This window comes from Castor canadensis, chromosome 1 (assembly GCF_047511655.1).
Source record: "Castor canadensis chromosome 1, mCasCan1.hap1v2, whole genome shotgun sequence".
NCBI classification, from domain to species: Eukaryota; Metazoa; Chordata; class Mammalia; order Rodentia; family Castoridae; genus Castor; species Castor canadensis.
Genome location: NC_133386.1, coordinates 45825712 through 45851880, shown reverse-complemented (window position 1 = coordinate 45851880; position 26169 = coordinate 45825712).

Below are 26169 nucleotides of genomic sequence, written 5' to 3'. Positions count from 1 at the left end.
ATTGTACCAACATTTGCCAGATGTACATTGGAAACACTGCATTCATTAAATCCATGAAATAGAGTGCAGGTGATAAGGGGGAAGTGAACAAGAAAGAAGCACTGTGCCATTGGTATTGGGACCTTTCAAAGACTCTGGAATGGAAAGAACAGTGAATTTTACAGATGCCTTTCTGAGAGTGCAGACTTTGGAGGGGGGTGCATACTTAACCTCAAGTTTTGAAGTGAGGTGGACACTGGTATTCTGTGCACAGGACTCAGGAACTATTGCCTTCAGAGAGCTACCATATCCCTGGGGCTCCTCTACTGAGCAACTAACTGACATCTAATGAGTATCAATAATCTTTGGTGACTGAGCTATAGAGCCAGGCTGACAGCAGCATCTGCTGCTCATCCATCATCTCTGCTGGCCAATAGAAACAGGCCATGACTGATGTGGCCTGGGAAGGCCCTCACTCTCTCTCTCCAGTGGCTGCTCCAGATGAAGAAGTCATTACTACTCAGAGCTGGAAAAGAAACCAAGATTGTCTGTAGGGAATAAAAGAATGAGAGAACAGGATACAGTCAACCAGTTGGCCAACAAGGCACATAACACCCTCTGGGCACTCTTTCCAGATGCCCTGAATTTTTCAGGGTGGAGCCACTTTCCCCAGTCACTGAGGGAGCTCAAGGTTTTAGCACCCTTGCACAGCATATTCTTTGGAAGAATAATACAGATATCTTGAAAAGAGAAAGCATGTGGCAAAGTTTCCTCACTGTCTTGAGATTAATTCAGGAATCCCAGGAGGAGACTTGGGTCACTATGAGCTATAACATGTCATTTACGGAAAGTGAGAAATGATCAAACAAGTAGTCATTTCATGCATCTTCAAACCCTATCAATATGATCCCTATTCTGTCTGAGTTCAGGATGTATAGGTATCTTTCAGGGTTGCCCCTCATCACTAGTTTTATGTCTTGTCTCTCAAAAACTTTATAATTATTATTATTGACAATAATACTAATAAAATCTTCTTTCATTTATAACTTTATCTGGAACCCTAGGAAATGTGTTGTTGTCCTCATATAAGCAATGAAAAAAGAACTGTGATCAGTTCCAGGTAGCAGAGTGAAGAAACTAACATGGAACTTGACCTCACATGTTACGTTTTCAAGTTCAGAACTCTTTCCATACCTGTGCCTCACATTACATCAGCCTTGTCCACAACTCCAGTAGCAGCCATCAGCTGGGATCCAGAAGTAGAGACAAGGTGAAACACACAGCACCTGGGAAATTTGTCTGGGGATGTTTCTCTCATGCTGTAATAAACATGAGGGAAGTTACATCCATAGCTGTGTCTGTGTGAGCCATAAAATTGTAATCTTTCTATATCAATACCTACTGACATGGAATCTCTGAGTAATCTCAGCCTGGATATGAAGAACATCTCTTATTTGCAACCTCATACTGTGTTTCAAAACCTTCAAAATTAAGAAGGGATAAGTAATTTAATTGATTGATACTGAGAAGATATAGCTTTGTGCTTGTGTGTTTGTGTGTGAGAGAGAGAGATTTAAAAAGTGACATAATCCATTTTACTAGCCCATAGAAAACAATTCTTAACATTGAAGGTTAGAATTCTTTCACAGAAGCACTTAAGATACAGCAGAGTATGCACACAGCAGAAAATTAGCTGCCCTCAAATTATTGCCAATTTCCAATAAATGCCATATTTTCAGGGTCCCACCTTTGGGATCCATACTTTTAAGTGCCCCTTTCTTTATACTTTTCCTCTTTTCATAAAAATGGAATATAAAATAATAAAACATCCCCTATCCCCTCAAATATGTATAAGAAAAAAGAACTCTTGTTAATGTAAATCAAATATGGTAAAACAGCTTGAGTAACAAGTATTCAGTATTTTGAGGACAATATGTCTGCTGTTTTAACTTTCCACACCAATTAAGAAAATTAGATTAAACATGAAGCTTGGACAGACTTTCACAGGTCCCCAGAGTACTTTCAGTAAGCTGTAATTCACAAACCTTAAAGTATGTGACAAAACACAAAACAACCCACACAATTAAGAAACAAGAATAACAGTATTTGGTCTTTTAAAAATGTCAGAAAGATTAGGGATGTGAGACCATGAAGGATGTATGAAAATGGAAAGTTCACTAAGATGCTAATTTTTCACCAGAAAAGGAATGAACTTTGACTCTTTCCTGAACTTAATCCCAGGACAGACTTTTCTCTCAACCTCAAGTCCATTTTCTTCTCAAATTGCAGAAACTAAAATAAAAAAGAGGAAGAAGTAGGAAAAAAAAAAAGTAGGGATAACCCTAAAGTTGACAGTCACTTGCTGTGAGAACAAATAAAGTATAAAGTATATTGACCCACTGGCATCATTTACTCTCTTAAAAAGGATCAAACAAGAGATATAATTCCAACTTATTCCTGAAAGTATAATCAAATGTTAAGTTTTCATATTTGATTGTGTGTGTGTGATGACAGAGATTGAACTCCATTGCTTCATTCATGTTCAGCATGTGCTCTACCACTGAACTACATCCCATGTTTGATTTTTGAGTAAACAAGTAAGAATTCTAGAATAATGTCTGATTAATACCATCCAAATTACCTATACTGTAGTGTAGTGCCTATTCTACACTGACATTCAGTGTATTAATTCAAAGTGCAATTATTAACTTAAGGAATAATCAGAGAAGATTATCATAGACTTGAAAAAGCAAGTAGTAAGGCTCAAGGTGTAGCTCAGTGATAGAACACTTGCCTAGCATGCATGAGACCCTGGGTTCAGTCCCCAGCACTACAAATAAATAATTTTTTAAACATTGTTGAAAAAGCATGTGTTAGCTCAACTAGATTGTACCAGAGTTAAAAGAGCCATTGAAAAATTAATGCTGTTTTCATGTATTAAACTACTGAAGAAGAAAATAAAACTATTACTCTATTTCCTCAGTTTTGACTTATGTGAAAAATGGAAAGACAACTGTTAAGATTAGACAGTTTAAAAGTTTTAGAGATAAAGTAATGTCACTAACATTTCTTTTTTTTTTCATTTTTCTTTTATTATTCATATGTGCATACAAGGCTTGGTTCATTTCTCCCCCCTGCCCCCGCCCCCTCCCTTACCACCCACTCCACCCCCTCCCGCTCCCCCCCCTCAATACCCAGCAGAAACTATTTTGCCCTTATCTCTAATTTTGTTGTAGAGAGAGTATAAGCAATAATAGGAAGGAACAAGGGGTTTTGCTGGTTGAGATAAGGATAGCTATACAGGGCATTGACTCACATTGATTTCCTGTGCGTGGGTGTTACCTTCTAGGTTAATTCTTTTTGATCTAACCTTTTCTCTAGTTCCTGGTCCCCTTTTCCTATTGGCCTCAGTTGCTTTAAGGTATCTGCTTTAGTTTCTCTGCATTAAGGGCAACAAATGCTAGCTAGTTTTTTAGGTGTCTTACCTATCCTCACCCCTCCCTTGTGTGCTCTCGCTTTTATCATGTGCTCATAGTCCAATCCCCTTGTTGTGTTTGCCCTTGATCTAATGTCCACATATGAGGGAGAACATACGATTTTTGGTCTTTTGGGCCAGGCTAACCTCACTCAGAATGATGTTCTCCAATTCCATCCATTTACCAGCGAATGATAACATTTCGTTCTTCTTCATGGCTGCATAAAATTCCATTGTGTATAGATACCACATTTTCTTAATCCATTCGTCAGTGCTGGGGCATCTTGGCTGTTTCCATAACTTGGCTATTGTGAATAGTGCCACAATAAACATGGATGTGCAGGTGCCACTGGAGTAACAGTCTTTTGGGTATATCCCTAAGAGTGGTATTGCTGGATCAAATGGTAGATCGATGTCCAGCTTTTTAAGTAGCCTCCAGATTTTTTTCCAGAGTGGTTGTACTAGTCTACATTCCCACCAACAGTGTAAGAGGGTTCCTTTTTCCCCGCATCCTCGCCAACACCTGTTGTTGGTGGTGTTGCTGACGATGGCTATTCTAACAGGGGTGAGGTGGAATCTTAGTGTGGTTTTAATTTGCATTTCCTTTATTGCTAGAGATGGTGAGCATTTTTTCATGTGTTTTCTGGCCATTTGAATTTCTTCTTTTGAGAAAGTTCTGTTTAGTTCTCATGCCCATTTCTTTATTGGTTCATTAGTTTTGGGAGAATTTAGTTTTTTAAGTTCCCTGTATATTCTGGTTATCAGTCCTTTGTCTGATGTATAATTGGCAAATATTTTCTCCCACTCTGTGGGTGTTCTCTTCACTTTAGAGACCATTTCTTTTGATGAACAGAAGCTTTTTAGTTTTATGAGGTCCCATTTATCTATGCTATCTTTTAGTTGCTGTGCTGCTGGGGTTTCATTGAGAAAGTTCTTACCTATACCTACTAACTCCAGAGTATTTCCTACTCTTTCTTGTATCAACTTAAGAGTTTGGGGTCTGATATTAAGATCCTTGATCCATTTTGAGTTAATCTTGGTATAGGGTGATATACATGGATCTAGTTTCAGTTTTTTGCAGACTGCTAACCAGTTTTCCCAGCAGTTTTTGTTGAAGAGGCTGCTATTTCTCCATCGTATATTTTTAGCTCCTTTGTCAAAGATAAGTTGCTCATAGTTGTGTGGCTTCATATCTGGATCCTCTATTCTGTTCCACTGGTCTTCATGTCTGTTTTTGTGCCAGTACCATGCTGTTTTTATTGTTATTGCTTTGTAATATAGTTTGAAGTCAGGTATTGTGATACCTCCTGCATTGTTCTTTTGACTGAGTATTGCCTTGGCTATTCGTGGCCTCTTGTGTTTCCATATAAATTTCACAGTAGATTTTTCAATCTCTTTAATGAATGTCATTGGAATTTTGATGGGAATTGCATTAAACATGTAGATTACTTTGGGGAGTATCGACATTTTTACTATGTTGATTCTACCAATCCATGAGCATGGGAGATCTCTCCACTTTCTATAGTCTTCCTCAATCTCTTTCTTCAGAAGTGTATAGTTTTCCTTGTAGAGGTCTTTCACATCTTTTGTTAGGTTTACACTTAGGTATTTGATTTTTTTGAGGCTATTGTAAATGGAATTGTTTTCATACATTCTTTTTCCATTTGCTCATTGTTAGTGTATAGAAATGCTAATGATTTTTCTATGTTGATTTTATATCCTGCTACCTTGCTATAGCTATTGATGATGTCTAGAAGCTTCTGAGTAGAGTTTTTTGGGTCTTTAAGGTATAGGATCATGTTGTCTGCAAATAGGGATATTTTGACAGTTTCTTTACCTATTTGTATTCCTTTTATTCCTTCTTCTTGCCTAATTGCTCTGGCTAGGAATTCCAGTACTAGGTTGAATAGGAGTGGAGATAGTGAGCATCCTTGTCTGGTTCCTGATTTTAGAGGGAATGGTTTTAATTTTTCTCCATTAAGTATAATGCTGGCTGTAGGTTTGTCATATATAGCTTTTATAATGTTGAGGAACTTTCCTTCTATTCCTAGTTTTCTTAGAGCTTTTATCATGAAATGATGTTGGATCTTATCAAAGGCTTTTTCTGCATCTATTGAGATGATCAAGTGGTTTTTGTCTTTGCTTCTGTTAATGTGGTTTATTATGTTTATTGATTTTCGTATGTTGAACCACCCCTGCATCCCTGGGATGAAGCCTACCTGGTCGTGGTGAATAATCTTTGTGATGTGTTGCTGAATTCGATTTGCCATTATTTTGTTGAGGATTTTTGCATCAATGTTCACTAAGGAGATTGGCCTATAGTTCTCTTTTTGGAGGTGTCTTTGCCTGGTTTGGGGATAAGTGTAATACTGGCTTCATAAAATGTGTTTGGCAGTTTTCCTTCCTTTTCTATTTCATGGAACAGTTTAAGGAGGGTTGGTATCAGTTCTTCTTTAAAGGTCTGATAGAATTCAGCAGAGAATCCATCAGGTCCTGGACTTTTCTTTTTGGGGAGACTCTTGATTGCTGCTTCAATTTCATTTTGTGTTATAGGTCTATTCAGGTGATTAATTTCCTCTTGGTTCAGTTTTGGATGATCATATGTATCTAGAAATCTGTCCATTTCTTTTAGATTTTCAAATTTATTTGAATATAGGTTCTCAAAGTAGTCTCTGATGATTTCCTGGACTTCCATGGTGTTTGTTGTTATCTCCCCTTTTGCATTCCTAATTCTACTAATTTGGGTTTTTTCTCTCCTCATTTTAGTCAGGTTTGCCAGGGGTCTATCAATCTTGTTTATTTTTTCAAAGAACCAACTTTTTGTTTCATTAATTCTTTGTATGGTTTTTTTGGTTTCTATTTCGTTGATTTCAGCTCTTATTTTTATTATTTCTCTCCTTCTATTTGTTTTGGGATTTGCTTGTTCTTGTTTTTCTAGGAGTTTGAGATGTATCATTAGGTCATTGATTTGGGATCTTTCAATCTTTTTAATATATGCACTCATGGCTATAAACCTTCCTCTCAAGACTGCCTTAGCTGTGTCCCATAGGTTCCGGTAGGTTGTGTTTTCATTTTCATTGACTTCCAGGAACATTTTAATTTCCTCTTTTATTGCATCGATGATCCATTCTTCATTAAGTAATGAGTTATTTAGTTTCCAGTTGTTTGCATGTTTTTTGTCTTTACTTTTGTTGTTGAGTTCTACTTTTACTGCATTGTGGTCAGACAGTATGCATGGTATTATTTCTATTTTCTTATATTTGCTGAGGCTTGCTTTGTGCCCTAGGATATGATCTATTTTGGAGAAGGTTCCATGGGCTGCTGAGAAGAATGTATATTGTGTAGAGGTTGGATGAAATGTTCTGTAGACATCTACTAGGTCCACTTGATCTATTGCATATTTTAGATCTTGGATTTCTTTATTGAGTTTTTGTTTGGATGACCTATCTATTGATGATAATGGAGTGTTAAAGTCTCCCACAACCACTGTGTTGGCGTTTATATATGCTTTTAGGTCTTTCAGGGTATGTTTGATGAAATTGGGTGCGTTGACATTGGGTGCGTACAGATTGATGATTATTATTTCCTTTTGGTCTATTTCCCCTTTTATTAGTATGGAATGTCCTTCTTTATCTCGTTTGATCAATGTAGGTTTGAAGTCTACTTTGTCAGAGATAAGTATTGCTACTCCTGCTTGTTTTCGGGGGCCATTGGCTTGGTAAATCTTCTTCCAGCCTTTCATCCTAAGCATATGCTTATTTCTGTCGGTGAGATGAGTCTCCTGTAAGCAACAAATTGTTGGATCTTCTTTTTTAATCCATTTTGTCAAACGGTGTCTTTTGATGGGTGAATTAAGTCCATTAACATTAAGTGTTAGTACTGATAGGTATGTGGTGATTCCTGCCATTTAGTTATCTTAGTTGTTTGGAGGTTTGATTGTGTGTACCTAACTTGATGTTACTCTCTACTGTCTTGCTTTTTCTTATCCTGTGGTTTGGTGCTGCCTGCCTTTTCATGGTTAAGTTGGGTGTCACTTTCTGTGTGCAGGATCCCTTGCAGAATCTTTTGTAATGGTGGCTTTGTGGTCACATATTGTTTTAGTTTCTGCTTATCATGGAAGACTTTTATTGCTCCATCTATTTTGAATGATAGCTTTGCTGGGTAGAGTATCCTGGGGTTGAAGTTATTTTCATTCAGTGCCCGGAAGATCTCACCCCACGCTCTTCTTGCTTTTAATGTTTCTGTTGAGAAGTCTGCTGTGATTTTGATGGGTTTACCTTTGTATGTTACTTGTTTTTTCTCTCTTGCAGCCTTCAATATTCTTTCCTTAGTTTCTGAACTTGTTGTTTTAATGATGATATGTCGTGGAGTAGTTCTATTTTGATCTGGTCTGTTTGGTGTCCTGGAGGCCTCTTGCATGTGTATGGGAATATCTTTCTCTAGATTTGGGAAATTTTCCGTTATTATTTTGTTGAATATATTACGCATTCCCTTCGCTTGCACCTATTCTTCTTCTTTGATGCCCATGATTCTCAAGTTTGGTCTTTTGATGGAGTCGGTGAGTTCTTGCATTTTCTTTTCCCAGGTCTTGAGTTGTTTAATTAATAGTTCTTCAATTTTTCCACTAATTACCATTTCATCTTCAAGTTCTGAGATTCTGTCTTCTGTTTGTTCTATTCTGCTGGATTGGCCTTCCATTTTGTTTTGCAGTTCTGTTTCGTTCTTTTTTCTGAGATTTTCCATATCCTGGCAGTTTTCTTCTTTATTGTTGTCTATTTTTGTCTTGAGTTCATTTATCCATTTATTCATTGTGTTCTCTCTTTCACTTTGGTGTTTATACAGTGCTTCTATGGTTTCCTTTATTTCTTCTTTTGCTTTTTCAAATTCTCTATTTTTATTGTCTTGGAATTTCTTGAGTGTCTCCTGTACATTTTGGTTGACCCTATCCAGTATCATCTCTATAAAATTCTCATTGAGTACTTGTAGTATGTCTTCTTTTAAATTATTCTTGTGGGCTTCATTGGGTCCTTTGGCATAGTTTATCTTCATTTTGTTGGAGTCTGGATCTGAGTTTCTGTTCTCTTCATTCCCCTCTGGTTCTTGTACTAATTTTTTGCTGTGGGGAAACTTGTTTCCTTGTTTTTTCTGTCTTCCTGTCATTTTCCTTGGTGTTGTTACTGTCCCTGTACTGTGTGTAATTAAGTATTTTCTAGCTTGTAATAATAACAATGGTAATATTGAGAATGGATGAGTGAGCTGAGATGGAAAGCAAGAAGTTAAAGAAAAGGGGAAAACAAATATACAGACAAGAGGGAGAAAGCAGAACAAGGTATCAGACAAGAGAGTTTCAAAGGTATAAACAGGAGTGTTAGTGTACTAATCGGCAGTAAGCTGAACAGACAATAGAGAGAGAGAGGATTGAAAATCAAAGATAAAAAAATAAAAAATAAGTATATGAAAGTAATATCTATTTATAAAAATGAATTAAAATAAAATGGAAAATAGAAAATTAAAAAAAAAAAAAAAACTTCCAAGTTTATATGCAATGCAATTTCAGTCTTAATAATTTGGATGTCCGTCTCAATCTCCAGTCCTGGAGTTGGTGCCTCAGATGTTGTTCTGTAGTTGTCTCATCAAAGGGGATGCATAAAGTAGAACAAAACTACACTTACACACACACAGAGAAGAAAAAAAAAAAAAAAAAGCCCCACCAAGTGTCCCCAGTTCAAATGCAATACAGTTTCAGTAAGTTTTTTGGCTTGCAGGTGTAATTCGGTTGTTCTCTCATCAAAGGTAGGGAGAAAAAGAAAAAAAAGCATCTGGAGGCAGTTCTGAGAGTGGTATCTGCAACTGTGGCTTGCCTGCCTGCTGCTCTCAGCCTGTAGCTGGCGGCATTATTTATGCTGATCTCTGGGGTGAGCTAGCACTCACCTGGTTCCACAGGCTTTGTTTGCTCAGAGTTCTCCTGTGCAGGGGCCTCTGCTACAGGCTTTCCCCTTTCCAAGCACTGGGAAAGGTGACACTGCCCCGCGTTGTCAGGCCTGCGTGTTTATTTACAGTTCACGTGGGAAGTGGGTCTTCCCTCCTCTCACAAGCTTTCCCTGCTCCTGGTTGCTGGGCGCGCCCCGCTCCCGCCAGAGCCTCTCCAGCCTGCCCGGCTTGTTTATTTACAGTCCCGGGAAGGATTCCCTTCTCCCAATCTTCAGCGCTCAGGGCGCCCCACCCTCTTTCCAGCGTGTCTTAACTGTTCTTATTGCTTAGTACTCAGTTTCTCTTTTTTTCCCGGGTGGAGGTCAGTCTGTCCAGGGGGCTATACTGCTCTGGCCCAGGCTTGTCTGTGGGGCTACCGCGGTACCACGAAGCTCACCTGGTCCGCGTCTTCCCAAGCCATATGGGCGCCGGCCACTGGCGGCCCCGGGGGCCCTCCTCAGTTCTCCGTTTAACGTGAAGTGGAGATTCTCTGCGCCGGCTGGAGATGTGGAGGAGTCAAAGTTATGCCTGCAAAGTGTGTCTCCAGCGTCTCTCCAAGATTTCACTATAGGAGGGTCGCTTTCTGCTTCCTACCTCTAGCCGCCATCTTGGAATTCTTCACTGACATTTCTGGAGATGAAAAAAGTTGTATGAGCCAGAACTTCAGCTGAAAACCTGAAGCATTCTTTCTGCCAAGTACAGTGTGTTCTTTGAATTTGTTTCCAGGAAACCTGGCCTGAACTGTGCAGGCAGTAATGACTTTGAGGAAACCATTTAACAATTAAAAAAAATGTTTTTGGATCTGTTCAAAGATAAACATTTTGATAAAATACATCAAAGTTGACTTTAAAGAACTTTCAAACCCATGACAGAAATTTTGTCTAAAGATGTTAAAGCAATTAAATTTAGTTCCATCAGGATATTAACTGCAGGAGGAAAGTTAAGACAAACCACAGAAGTTCCAAAAAGTGAATCACAGACACAGGCAGAAAATGAAGCTGATTTTGACCTTCTGGCTAGTCACATTGATTGGTATGCATCATTGTATAATATGAATAATATTACCAAATTTACTAAAAAAGATATAACTAGTACTTTCACTTTTTGAAATATTTAAATGTTTGAATTTAAAGATAATTTTTAAATTAAAAAATATGGCTGTGCTACAAAGGTAAATTTTCAGTAAATTCTGAGAATATGAGTAAAAGTTGACATTACTATAAAGTTGATTCATAAACAAATAATTGTAAAATAAATTTCCATGTAAACTATTTTCTGACTATTATAAGTCAAGTGTTTGTGTTTTATTTTGTGGTTCTGGGGCTTGAACTCAGGGCCTACACATTGAGCCACTCCACCAGCACTTTTTTGCAAAGGGTTTTTTTTCAAAAAAGAGTCTCTTGAACCATTTGTCCCTGCTGGCTTTGAACAGAGATCCTCTTGCTCTCTGCCTCCTGAGTAGCTAGGATTACAGGTGTGAACCACTGGCACCCAGCATTGGAGGTCAAGTTTTATCAACATAGGGCTTTTTAAATTTTTCTTTAGAATACATTGACATTCACTGAAGGACTTTTGCCAAGATTAGAAAGAATATGTGTGGTGCCTAGCATGTATCTGACAACTAGGAGTTGCTGAAAAAGTGGTAGCCCTTATTTTTTTGGAAAAAAATAAACAAGTGTGATATCTTCAAATTTCTTTTGTAATTATGAACAAGTAAACAAGTGTGATATACTCAAATTTCTTTTGTAATTATGAACAAGTGTTTTCATACACATAATGAATCCAATGTGGTAATAAAATGATTTTCATAGAAAAGCAAATTTGTTCTGAACTACTATTTGGCATTAAAATATTGATACAGCAACTTTCAAAAACACGTTCGAATTAGATAGATTAGCATTTGGACAACAGTCAATAAAAGGCCGCTTTAGTCTCAAAAACTAAATATAAATGACCTGTTTCCTTATACTTCATGAAGATGGTAAATATTTGTTTGCTGTATTAAGTTATTGAAGTATGTATTTTATCATAAATTAAATATTCAGATTGGAAGCATTTGGAAAATAAGACTAGTTGAACCAATTTGCCACAGACATTTATTTGTACTATTCATATATTATTAAGTATTATTAAGTAAATTGAATTTTTAAAAAAGACTATATTAACATTAAATTTTGTAAGAGAATCAAGTGTGGTGACTTGTACCCATTAATGTGCGAGGCAGAGATCGGGAGGATTGCAGTTCCAGGCCAGCCTGAATAAAAAGTCAACAAGACTCCATCGCAACAAATAAGTCAGGCATGTAGTTCACATCTATAATCTAAGCTACACAGGAGGCATAGATATGGTATCAGAATCATGGTCCCAGGCCAGTCCACACAAAAAGTGAAACCCTATCTAAAAAATAAATAAATAAATAAAAAGAGCTACAGGTGTGGCTCAAGTGGCAGAGTACAAGCAATGAGGCCCTGAGTTCAAACTCTAATATCACCAAAGAAAAGTAAAAGAACTTTAAAAATATTGTATTAAACTTAGATATTGTTTTAGATGGTTAATATCTTAATATAAGTGACAGAAATGTATGTAGTGAAATTAAAATATTTCATAATATTTTATGGTTTCTAATATGGTGAATATATAATTTTATCTCTTTTCACTAGTGACAGTAAATTTAAAATGTAAGTTTTAAATGATAGTATTAAGAAGAATAAAAAGTGTAAAGTGCCTAGGAATACATCTTGGAAAACATTTTAAAAGACATACCTGACCATAAAAAATGATGATGTCATGATCATTCATAGAGAGAATCAATGGCAAAAAGATGTAATTATCCCTAAATTGATCTGGAAGATCTTTCATGGAAACTGACAGATTAATTTAAAAACTTACATGGTTTTTAATTTTCAATTTGAAAATCTACATATAGCCAGAAGTTTGAAGAATGAAGAATAATGTGTGGAAAAACATGTCCTGTCATAAAGCAATACTAAATAAGACTTGAGGCATTTGCAAATGAATAAATAATCAATTTAATATGATATGCAAAAAGTATGTTACAGGTGTGGTGGTACATGCCTGTAATCCCATCTACTCAGCAGTTGGAAGCAAAGAAATGCAAATTCAAGGACACTCTAGGGAAAATTAGCAAGATCTTATATCAAAATCAAAATAAAAACAGAAGGGCTGGGGCATGGCTCAAATAGCAGAGCATTTGCCTAGAGATTCAACTCCCAGTACTGAAAAAAAAAGTATGTATATATAAAAACTTTATTTTCGATTTTTGTTAGACAGTAAGTTGGTGGAAAAGAGTAGACTGTTCAGTAATGTTCCTGGGACAATCTATTACCCTTATAGAAAAATATGAATGTCTATGTCATGCTCTACTAAAAACCACTAACCCCCTATTTCTAGTTAGAGAGAGAAATGTGAAAGTCCAAAATGTTTAGGAAATAGCAGACAGCAATACTACTATTAGAAGAATTTAATAGCAATTTTAAATCCTATAAAGGTCTGGAGATGTGCCTCAAGTGGGAGAACTCCTGTTTTGCAAGCACAAAGCCCTGAGTTCAAACACCAGTCCCACCAAAAAAAAAGCAATTAAGTCTTAAAAATCTATAAGAAAAAGATAAGCAGCCAAGTGGAAAAAATGTGCAAAAGACATGAACATTTCACAAAAGAGGAGATATTAATGGATTATGTCAGTGATCAGGGAAATGGAAATAAGGTTCCAATACACACAGAAGACATTTAGACTATGTGCTAAGAAGAATGTTTGGAAATGGTAATCCTCCATCCCTTGTCAACAGAAGGATAAAAGGAAGGAATCAGTTAGAAAAACATTTCAACTACTTAGTAAAATTAAATCCTATGACTAGCATTTCACTACCAGGTTTATCTTCAGAGAAACTCTCATACACATATGTACGAGGAGTGTCTTGATTTGAGACTGGATTTCACTATGTTGCTCAAACTAATCTCAAATCCTGGACTCAAGGGATCTTCTCATCTCACTCTCCTGAGTAGCTTGGACTACCCAGGTGTACACAGCCATGCCCAGCTCCATAACTGCAGCTTTAAAATAAAAAAAATATAAACAACTCAATTGCTTCTTGGTCTTTTGATTAAAATCAAGTGTAAGAAATTATAAACAACTCAAACACCCTTAATAATGAAATGAATAAACTATTTTATTATCTACAATAGACTATTACATGGTAAAGCATATAGCAGAAAAATTAATGGACTGCATTCATTTGCATACCAACATGGTAGACTGTAAAAACATAAATGTGAGGGAAAGAAGCAAATCACAACAGATACAAGCAGTATGAATCAACTTACATGTAGTTTATAAGGACACAAAACTAAACATTATTTTGTTTATGAATGTCCATCACAAATGGTAAAAGTAGGAAATTAGTAAGCAGATGCTTCATTTTAAAATTCAGATACTTTTCCCTCTTTGTTAAATTTCTGAACTTTATAGATCAATTCTTCATTTCCACAGTGGTCAGTATTGAGATTATTTAATTGTACACTCAGCTTATACAATTCTGGCCCATATTATTGTTTATGAAATATAAGAATGTCTATCAAGTATGAGGTCCCAGATTCAATACCCAGCACCAACAAAAAATTAAAATATGTATTTAATTATAATTATATACATTAACTTATATATAATATATATGTGACTATCTAGCACAAAAGAAAATAGCCAATAACCTTGAACATTATGTAGTGGGGGCAATTCATACATTTATAATTATTAACTTCTTATTGCATAACTATAAACAGAAAATTATTTCTTAGAAGAAAACAAATCCAAAAACATTGCTATGAGAAACCTGTTAAAATCTAGTTAGTACCTTCAAGTTACCTGTACAGTTCAATGTTTATCAATATATATAATAGTAGGCTGAAGGCATGGCTCAAATGTCTGCCTAGCAAGTCTGAGTTCAAATCCCAGTACCACATTAAAAAAAAAATCCTGACTCCTGTCAGGCATTTTAGCATATATCTATAATCCCAGTCCTGAGGACTGAGTCAGGAGGATTGAGAGTTCAAGGCCAGCCTGGACTACATAACAAGATTCTCTCTCAAAAAACGAATACCAGGTCCTGCTAAGTAAATATTAGATTATTTCATAAACTTTAAGAACTTAATTGAACATCAATGGAGCACTTTCTTAGAAAAAACTAAATCAAAGCAAACTCTTCTTGTGACTCAGAGTAAGAAACTACAGTAGCCCCTTTTAGTGAAGAGGGCAGACAAAAAGTGAAATGCAAGTCTGAATAGTGATTCTTCAACTTTCTGGTTCCATGACCCCTAGAAACACTACTGAACTTCCAAACGTAGCTGCCTAATATAGAAAATGAAGTTAATAGAGCTGTTAAAATACTGAATAAAATATATGTAAAGTGCTCAGTATTCAAAAATGTTGTCTGTTCTGAGTGCAATTATTAAAATATTTTATCTGTAATGTCTAAATTTATCTAGATCAATGATAATTTAGAATGTCCAAAAGACATTTTTGTTATTGCTTAATTTACAAAATATTTTTTCAAGTGAGTTCTTTTGACTCACTTGACTAGTCCTTATGCAAAAAAATAAGCTATAAATGGTACAAATCCATTTATTGGTTAACTGGAAATTCCAGAATTTCTTTTGCTTCCTAACTACTTTGTGTGTGTAGCCATTGCTTGGAATAGAGTATAAACCAATGCACAGACATCTTCCATCCATATTTCAGAAAGCTACATTTTAAGTTTTACCCAATAACTGAAAGAAGCACATGAAATCTGTCTCTAAAACACATTACAATTATTGTTTATAATCTTGATTATAAAATACTTCAAAGGAAAAATAAGAAGACTAACATAATAAAACACTCTTGTACACACTCTAAACCTTATCCAACATTGCCATATTTAGCTCTGAGTTTTTTTAAGTCATAAAAGTCTCTTAGAAATTCTCTTTTTTCCCATTTCTCTCCCTTCCCAGTGATAGCCTTTATCCTGAAATGGATATTTATATTTCCCTTGCAATTTTCATACTATTGACATGTATGCAGGGATTCCTATCATTTTGTTATTTATGGTTGTGTTTATCTTTCTCTTCTCTGTGTAGGATTCCTTTAATAATCTTCTCTAGTGCTGGCTTACTGGTCATGAAACACCTCTGCACATCATATTATAGTTAAAACATTGAATATGCAGAACAAGGAAAGAATATTGAAAGTTACAAGAAAGAAGCATGAAGTCACATATAAAACTAATGCATCAGAATAATAGCAGATATTGCAACAGAAATCTTAAAAGCAAGGACAACAAGAAATAATGTATTTTGAGCCCTGAAAGAAAATAACTACCAACCTAGACTACTGTACCCAGCAAAGATATCCTTCATAAAAAGTAGAAATAAAAACCTTCTATGATAAGAAAAAGCTAAAGAAATTCATGATCACTAAGACAGCAATAAAGATTAAAGGAATCCTACACAGAGAAGAGAAAGATAAACACAACCATGAGCAACAAAATGATAGGAATCACTACATACCTGCCAATAATAACACTGAATGTTAATAGTCTCAATTCTCTAATCAAAAGACACAGACTCAAAGATTGGATTTAAAAACAAGACTAAAACATTTGGGAATCAGCCAAGATGCCCATCAACTTATAAATGTATAAAGAAAATGTGCTATATATACATATACTACTGTATATATACTACTGTATATATATATATATATATACAAGAAAATGAATGGAACTGAAAATAATCGTGCTAAGCAGAATAAGCAGACACTGAAAGACAAATATTGCATGTTTTCTCTCATATGCTGAATCTAGACCTAAAAAATGACAAAAATGTTAAAGGGGACTATTTAAGAGGAAAATAGGAAGAAGGAAGAATGAAATGAGAGGGTGGTAGGGGCTGAATATAATGTATGAATATTTTCATACATTATTTACATGTATGAAAATAGAATAATGAAATCCATTAAAAACTGAAAAAAAGGGGGGATGGTAAGGGTAAGAAAGAATAACAGAGGGGATAAATGATCAAAGTACATTATATTCATATTTGTAAATATCACAATGAAACTATTTTATACAATTAATACACCCTAATAAAGTGTTTTTAAAAGAACAATAATGCTTCAAGGAGACTTCTACATATTTATTTGTGTACATGTGCATGAAATTCTCTGGAATGCATACCTTGAAATGAAATTGCTAGATTCAGGGTCATGTGAATCTTCATGTTAGTGTTACATTGCCAAAAGTAGTATATATGCATATATATATATATGCATATATACCACTGTATATATATATATATTTTTTGTATATGTATATATATACACATATATACAGAATGGAGTATATATATATATATATACACATATATACAGAATGGAGTATTACTCAGTCATAAAGAATGAAATCTTGTCATTTTCAGGACAATGGATGGAACTGGAATCTATAATGTTAAGTGAAATTAGCCAGATTCAGAAAGACAAATATTGCAACTTCTCTCCCTCATGTGAAATCGTTTTTTAAAGGATGACAATCTACTGAACTGCTTATAGCTATGGATGACTTTGTTCTTTGCTTCATGAGTTTGTTTCCTATCATACATATGTTAACATAAAAAAGGTTATTTTATTTTTTGTATGTTCTTTTTATTTTTTATTATTGTTGTGCTGGGGGTACACTGTAACACTTATAAAAGTTCTTATAATACATGATAGTTGAATTCATCCCCTCCATCATTCTCCTTTATCCTCCCTCCCCCCATTCTTGGAACTATTTCAATGGGTCTCATTTTTCCATTTACATACATGATTACATGATATTTCCACCATATTCACCCTCTACACCTTTTCCTTATATTCTCCCCACTCCCACTGGTACCAACCACCCAGACAGGACCTGCTTTAAGAACCTGGAAATTTTCTTTAAAAGGATGATAATTTGAAAAGGAATGGGGATCAGGGGAAGAGGGAAGAGAAGAGAGGAAAAGAAATAGCATTAGAGAGAGTGGATTTGAACAACTCATGACATATGTGTGCATGGAAATGACATGGATAAACCTATTATTCTGTACAATTAATATGAATTAATAACAAAAAAGTACTTGAAATTTTCCTTTGCTCTGTATCTTTACCAAAATTTGCTATTGTTAGACTTTATCATTTTTCTAATCCACAACCTGTTCTCATGTGTGCATTTCAGAACCTCTGCTGGGCTTTTAACTCTTGCCTAGTTAGGGCAAGAGCTCTAATAAAGATATTGTCAGGGTAACAGGTCAACAGCCATTTTTAGTCCCTTTTATAGGCATGAGGACCCCCAAACAAACCTTGATTTCAGGAAGTGAAGAAAGTTAAGAATTCATCCCCATTCCCCTGGAAGAGCCAAAAACCTGCTTGATAGCTTACAGCATGAAGCCCAGCAAGTCCAGACTCCAGCCCAGCTTATTGCTCTAAGTTCCTTTTTTTAATCTTTTGCCTTGAAATGTTTACCTTGCTGGGGATAAAATTATGTTTTCTAGTTCTCTCTCATTTCACTTATGATTTCTATGGATTTGAATCAGACAGCACAAGTCTAGAGGATCCAAGATGGCAACTAGGTTATGGAAGCAGACAGCCTGAGCTCCATGACCCCAAAACCTCCCTGAGACATAGAAGCCACCCTTGGGTAATTCTGACTGCTTCTAGCCAAAAAAATAACTTCCATCAAACTGGGTAAAGGAAAAAATTCAAAGACTCTCCCACAAATCAGCCTTTAACTGCATGTAACAGCTGCGACCCACTGCACAGTCAGCAAGGAAAGTCCAGCCCTGGGGAAACCCTCCTTCCCCATGGTGATTTTTTTTTTCTTTCCTTCTCTTCTCCTCCTTGATTAAGTGGAAAGAAAGCACCAACCAGAATCAAACTTTTGACACCCTGAACCCCTAGCCCATGGAAAGCTTCCCCACAACACATTGCACTGAGAAAACTTGAGGGCTGCCACCTCTGCTGCAGCTGCCACCACTGGCTCCAAACCTGCCTGTGAAACATTTGACAGACCAAACAGGTAAGCAACATGCATCACACAGAATTCCCCCAGCCATCCCCAGGATAAACCAACACAGCCTGGGGCAGACTGAGACCTCCAAAACAAACTGAATAAAAAACAGCAAACTGTAACTAGCACAACAGCAGAGGGGGTGGAATGCTGAAAGTGCACCAGAGAAAAGGGGAGGGGCAAGGAGCTAATCTCACTGCGAACTATCAGCAAACAAAAACTGGAAAGGCAAGAAGGCAGAGAGAGGACAGACAGATAAGCTACTCCCCAAAGCAGGGCAGGTAGCAGATCACAGAACTCATCTCCTGATCCAGTGAGCAGTACCCAAAGTCAAACTGCCCCACAAAATTGAAAAACAAACAGTGAGCCATCATAACACACTGACAGCAGGTGGGGACTGACGGAACACTGACCCTGCCCCAGAGAAAGGGGGCAGAGCAAAGAAATAAGGACCCAGCGCAGAAATCCCAATAAGCAAGCACAGTGAAAAGCCACCTCCAAAGCAGGGCAACTAGTGGACTACAGAGTTGATATCCTGAACCTGAGGGCAGCAGTCAAACTTAAACTGTCCCACCTCACTGGGGGAAGAGCTAATCAAGCAGCAGTAGCTGAAGGATAACACAGCCATCAGCTGAGGAAATCAATATCTCTGACCACCTGCATGAGCTAGCAAAGCTACCTCACCTCACAATTTTAATTAACTTGTAGACAGAAGAACAAAACACTACTTACAAGCCAATCACCTGGTGATACCACATCAGAACTTCTGCTTATATGCTAATACCAGGACTGGATGCAGGAGTAAGTCCAGAACTCAAACTAAGACTGAAATTCTATTGTTCCTGAACCTGGTGCTTTCTTTTTTTTTTCTTTTTTCATTTTTTTTTCTTTTTTTGTTTGTTTTTGTTTGTTCATTTTTCCCATTGATTCCTTTGTGCTTTTTTGTTTGTTTTGTTATTATAGGTTTTCTATTTTTATTTCTATTCCTATTACCTTTTATTTTCTTTCTATACTATCAACTTTACCATCATCATCTTCTAATCCCTACTCTAACCCCTTCACTCTCCCTCCTTCTCCTGTGCTAAAATCCATTGCTCCCCTTCCCAACAACTTGTTCTGCCCCTTCTCACCCACTTTCTCCCACAGCCCTCACCTTCACCTCCCATTCCCCCCCAACATGTCACCAGACTACACATTATACTACACACTCATCACCCACTGACCAACCTATTATACCAGCTTTACACAATCCCAAACCCCTGCAATCCCTAACACAGGCACCCCTACTACAACAACAGAAATACACCCAAGGACACACAAGGACCACAAAAACCAGCAGCCCCTTCACTGCTTCCCCCACTCACCCACTCCCCTTCCCGCCTCCCCTTTTAGAGCCACCCTATCCAACTCCCCAAATTTCTATAGCTAGCCTGACAAATGTTAACCCCCCCAAGTCCCACTGCTTATAGATATTACCACCAAGAAGTCTTCTATATAAAACATAAACTACTGGTCAGGTATTAAACCTGTGAATTAGTTATTACTAAATTATACCTGTGAATTAGTTATTACTAAATTATACCCAGACCAGGGAAAGAAATAGCACACCAAAATAATTAAAAACCCAAGACATCCACAAAACAAAAATTAAATCAAGGGAAAGAAAACAGGTGGCAAAAACCAACAACACGCCTATCAAGAACATAGTTGCACAGTACCAAGTGGAGCAAAGGGAATAAGAAAAAGGGATGGAAATCACTCTCCCCCCAAAAAGAATTTAATATAGGATTCAGAGGGAAATGAAGAAAACAGATACCCAGTTCCAGACTCCAACAAAACAAAGATAAATGACACCAAGGAAACCAGCAATGCCCCCCAAAAAAAATCTCAAAGAGAAAATACTGCAAGTAATCACTGAGAATTTCATGAAGATGATACTAGATATGGTTAAACAAAATGTACAAGATCACTCAAGAAACTTCAAGACACCAAAAATAAAGAATACAAAAAACACAGAAACAAATAAATGAAGTCACAGGAGCCTAAATAAACACCAGAGTGAAACTAAATCATACCACAGACCAAATGGACCAAATAGAGAGATAAATGAATTAAAGATGAAAATAGAAATATTAAAGAGGAAGGCACCCATGATATAGAAAACCTCAAAAAAAAGAATCAAACAGAAACAAAAAAACACAGTGGAAGGCCATTCCCATAGACTGGAACAAGTGGAAGACAGAATCTCAGAACTCAAAGACAAAATAGAAATAAAAAGAAAAACTGAAGAACTGTTAGTCAAACAACTTAAGACCTGTGAAAGAAATATGCAAGAACTACCAACTCCATCAAAAGACCAAACCTGAGAATCATGGGCATCGAAGAAGATGAAGAGGTGCAAGCAAAAGGTATTCATAATATATACAATACATAATAACAGGGAATTTCCCAAATATAGAGAAAGTTATGCCCATGCAGGTACAGGAAACCTCCAGGACACCAAACAGACTTGACCAAAATAGAACTTCCCCACAAAATATTATCATTAAAACAACAAGTACAGAGACTAGAGAAAGAATATTGAAGACTGTAAGAGAGAAAAAAAAATAACATATAAAGGTAAACCCATGAAAATCACAGTAGAGCAAGAAGAGCCCAGAGTGAGGTCATTTGGGCACTTAATGAACATAACTTCAACCCTAGGATACTCTACCCAGCAAAACTACCATTCAAAATAGATGGAGCAATAACAGTCTTCCACGATAAGCAGAAACCAAAGCAATATATGACCACGAAACCACCACTACAAAAGATTCTCCAAGGAAATCTGCACACAAAAAATGAAAGCAAACAAAACCATGAGAGGGCAGGCAGTATCAAACCACAGGAGAAGAAAAGACAAGGAATCAAAGAGTAACATTGAGTCAGCTACACACAAACCCTTAAACAACAAAAACAACTAAATGACAGAAATCATTATATACATATCAATATTAACACTGAATGTCAATGGACTCATTTCCCCCATCAAAACAAGTCATTTGGCAAACTGGATTAAAAAGGAAGATCCAACAATCTGTTGTTTACAGGAGACTCATCTCATAGACAGAAACAAACACTGGCTTAGGGTGAAAGGCTAGAAGAAGATTTACCAAGCCACTGCCCCCTGAAAACAGGAAAGAGTAGCAATACTTATCTCAAACAAAGTAGACTTCTAACTTACATTGATCAAACAAGATAAAGAAAGACACACCATACTAATAAAAGGGGAACTCACCAAAAGGAAATAATAATAACAACTATCAACCCCATATCAGTGCACCCAATTTCATCAAACATACTACATCAAGCACATGTAGACTCCAACATAGTGATAGTGGGAGACTTTAATACCCCCCTATCACCAATAGACAGGTCATTCAAACAAATCATCAATAAAGAAATTCTAGAACTAAATCATACCACAGACCAAATGGACCTAGATGATGTCTACAGAATATTTCATCCAACATCTGCACAATATACATTCTTCTCAGCAGCCCATGGAACTTTCTCCAAAGTTAATCATATCTTAGGGCACAAAGCAAGCCTCAGCAAATATAAGAAAACAGAATAATCCCCTGCATTCTATCTGATCATGATGCATTAAAACTAGAATTCAACAACAAAAACAACAGCAGAAAATACTCAACAATTAGAAGCTGAACATCACATTGCTCAATGATCAGTGGGTCATCAGTGAAATAAAAGAGGAAATTCAAAGGTTCCTGGAACTTAATGAAAATGAAAGCATGACCTACCTGAACCTATGGGACAAAGCAAAGGCAGCCTAAGAGGAAAGTTTATAGCCATGAGTGTATATATTAAAAGGACAGAAAGATCTCAAATCAATGACCTAATGCCACATCTCAAACTCCTAGAAAAACAAGAGTTTTTTGATACAAAGAATCAACAAAACAAAAAATGGTTCTTTGAAAAAATAAACAAAACTGACAGACCCTGGCAAATCTGACTAAAATGAGGAGAGAAAAAACCCAAATCAGTAAAATCAGAATTGCAAAAGGGCACATTACAACAAATAACCACAGAAATCCAGGGAATCATCAGAGACTACTTTAAAAACTTATATTCCAATAAATTTGAAAATCTTGAAGAAATTGACAAATTTATATATACCTATGACAATCCAAAATTGAACCAAGAGGATATTAGCCACCTAAATAGATCTATAGCAAGAAATGAAATTGAAGCAGAAATAAGTCTCCCAAAAAAGAAAGGTCCTGGACCTGATGGATTCTCAGCTGAAGTCTATCAGACCTTCAAAGAAGAACTAGTACCAACTCTCCTTAAACTTTTCTATAAAATATAAAGGGAAAGAACACTGCCCAACTCATTCTTTGAAGCATTATAATCATCCCAAAACCAGGCAAACACACCTCCAAAAAGGAGAACTATAAGCCAATCTCCTTAATGAACATTGATGAAAACATCCTCAATAAAATAATGGCAAGCTGAGTCCAAAAATGTATCAGAAAGATCATTCACCATGACCAAGTTGGCTTCATCTCAGGGATGCAGGGGTGGTTCAACATGAGCAAATCTATAAATGTAATACAGCACATTAATAGAAGCAAAGACAAAAACCACTTGATCATCTCATTGCAGAAAAAGCCTTTGATAACATCCAACATCACTTCATGACAAAATCTCTAAGAAAACTAGGAATAGAAGGAATGTACCTCAACATTCTAAAGGCTATATATGACAAACCTACAGCCAACATCATATTTAATGGAGAAAACCTGAAACCATTTCCCCTAAAATCAGGAATGAGACAAAGGTGCCCACTATCCCCACTCCTATTCAACATAGTATTGGAATTCCTAGCCAGAGCATTTAAGCAAGAGGAAGAAATAAAAGGAATACAAATAGGTAAAGAAACTGTCAAAATATTCCTTTTTGCAGATGACATGATCCTATATCTTAAAGACCCAAAAAATTCTACCCAAAAACTCCTAGACACCATTAACGGCTTCAGAAATGTGGCAGGATATAAAATCAACTTAAAAAACTCATTAGCTTTTCTATACACAAAGAATAAACAAAGTGAGAATATATGAAAACAATTCCATTTACAATAGTCTAAAAAAAAAATCAAATACCTAGGAGTAAACTTAACAAAGAATATGAATGACTTCTACAAGGAGAACTACAAACCTCTGAAGAAAGAGATTGAGGAAGACTACAGAAGATGGAAAGATCTTCCATGCTTGTGGATTGGTAGAATCAACACAGTAAAAATGGCTATACTACCAAAAGCAATCTACATGTTTAACACAATTCCCATCAAAATCCCAATGACATTCATCACAGAGATCAAAAAATCTATCCTAAAGTTCATTTGGAAACACAAGAGACTGTGATTAGCCAACTCAATATTCAGCAAAAAGAACAATGCTAGAGGTATCACAACACCCAACTTCAAACTATATTACAAAGCAATAGCAATAAAAAAAGATGGTACTGGCACAAAAACAGACATGAAGACCAGTGGAACAGAATGGAGGACCCAGATATGAATCCACAGAGCTATGCCCACCTTATTTTTTACAAAGATGCCAAAAAAATACGATAGAAAATATGCAGTCTCGTCAACAAATGTTGCTGGGAAAAGTTGTTATCTGCCTGCAGAAAACTGAAACTAGATCCATGCTTATCACCCTGTACTAGTATTAACTCAAAATCGATCAAGCATCTTAATATCATACCTGAAACTCTGAAGCTAGTACAGAAAAGAGCAGAGAATACTCTGGAATCCATAGGTATAGGCAAAGAATTCCTCAGTAGAACTCTAGCAGCCCAGCAACTAAGAGAAAGAATGGACAAATGGGACTACATGAAATTAAAAAGCTTCTGTACAACAAAAGAAATGGTCTCTAAACTGAAGAGACCACCCATAGAGTAGGAGAAAATATTTGCTAGCGATACATCAGACAAAGGACTGGTAACCAGGAGGATTCCAAGATGATGGCTAGAGGGAGGAAGCAGAAAGCGAGCCTCCTATAGTGAAATCTTGGAGAGATGCTGGAGACACACTTTGCAGGCATAATCACTGAGAAGAGGCAAAACTTTGACCCCTCAACACCTCCAGCCAGCACAGAGAATCTCCACTTCACGTTAAACCGAGAAACCAGGAGGGCCCCCAGGATGCCAGTCGCCCACACCCAGACGGCTTGGGAAGACACAGACCAGGTGAGCTTTGTGGTACCATGGTACTCCCACAGACAAGCCTGACCCAGAGCAGCATAGCCCCCTGGACAGCCTGACCTCCACAAAGGGAAAAAAGAGAAACTGACGAATAAGCAATAAGAACAATAAAGACATGTGGGAAAGAGGGTAGGGTGCACTGAGCGATGAAGATTGGGGGAAGGGAATCCTTCCTGGGACTGTAAATAAACAAGCCGGTCGGGCCGGAGAAGCTCTGGTGGGAGCGGGGGCTCATGCCCAGCAACCAGGAGCAGGGAAAGCTTGTGAGAGTGGCGGAGGGAGGAAAACTCCACAGGAGAGGGGGGAAGACCCACATCCCACATGAACTGTAAATAAACAAGCCTGAGAACGCAGGTGCAGTGTCACCTTTCCCAGTGTGCTTGGAAAGGGGAAAGCTTGTAGCAGAGGCTCCCGCACAGGAGAACTCTGAGTAAACAAAGCCTGCGGGGCCAGGTGAGTGCTAAGCTCACCCCAGAGATCTGCATAAATAACGCCTCCAGCAACAGCAGCCTGACAGCAGCAGACAGGCAAGCCACAGCCACAGATACCATTCTCAGAACTGTGTCTAGTCTCTCTTTTTTTCTTTTTCTCCCTACCTTTGATGAGAGAACAACCGAATTACACCTGCATTCTGAAAAACTTACTGAAACTGTATTGCATTCAAACTTGGGACACTTGGTAGGGTTTTTGTGTGTGTGTGTGTGTGTGTGTGTGTGTGTGTGTCTGTAGTTTTGTTCTACTTTATGCGTCCCCTTTGATGAGACAACTACAGAACAACATCTGAGGCACCATCTCCAGGATTGGAGACTGAGACGGACACCCAAATTCAAGACTGAAACTTCATTGCATTTGAACTTGGAGGTTTTTTGGTTTTTTGGTTTTTTGGGTTTTTTTTAAATTTTCTATTTTTCATTTTATTTTAATTTATTTTTATATATAGATATTTCTTTCATTTACTTATTTTTTATTTTTATTCTTATTTTTTTTTTATTTTTGATTTTCAATCCTCTCTCTGTCTCTCTAATGTCTGTTCAGCTTACTGTCAATTAGTACACTAATGCTCCCTGTTTATACCTTTGAAACTTTCTTGTCTGATACCTTGCTCTGTTTTCTCCTTCTTGTCTGGTATTTGTTTTTCCCTTTCCTTTAACTTCTTGCTTTCCATCTCAGCTCACCCTTCCACTCTAAATATTACCATTATTATTATTACAAGCTAGAAAATACTTAATTGCACACAGTACAGGGACAGTAACAACACCAAAGACAATGATGGGAAGACAGAAAAAACAGGGAAACCAGTTTCCCCACAGCAAAAAATTAGTACAGGAACCAGAGGGGAATGAAGAAAACAGGTACTCAGATCCAGACTCCAACAAAATGAAGATAAACTATGCCAAAGCACCC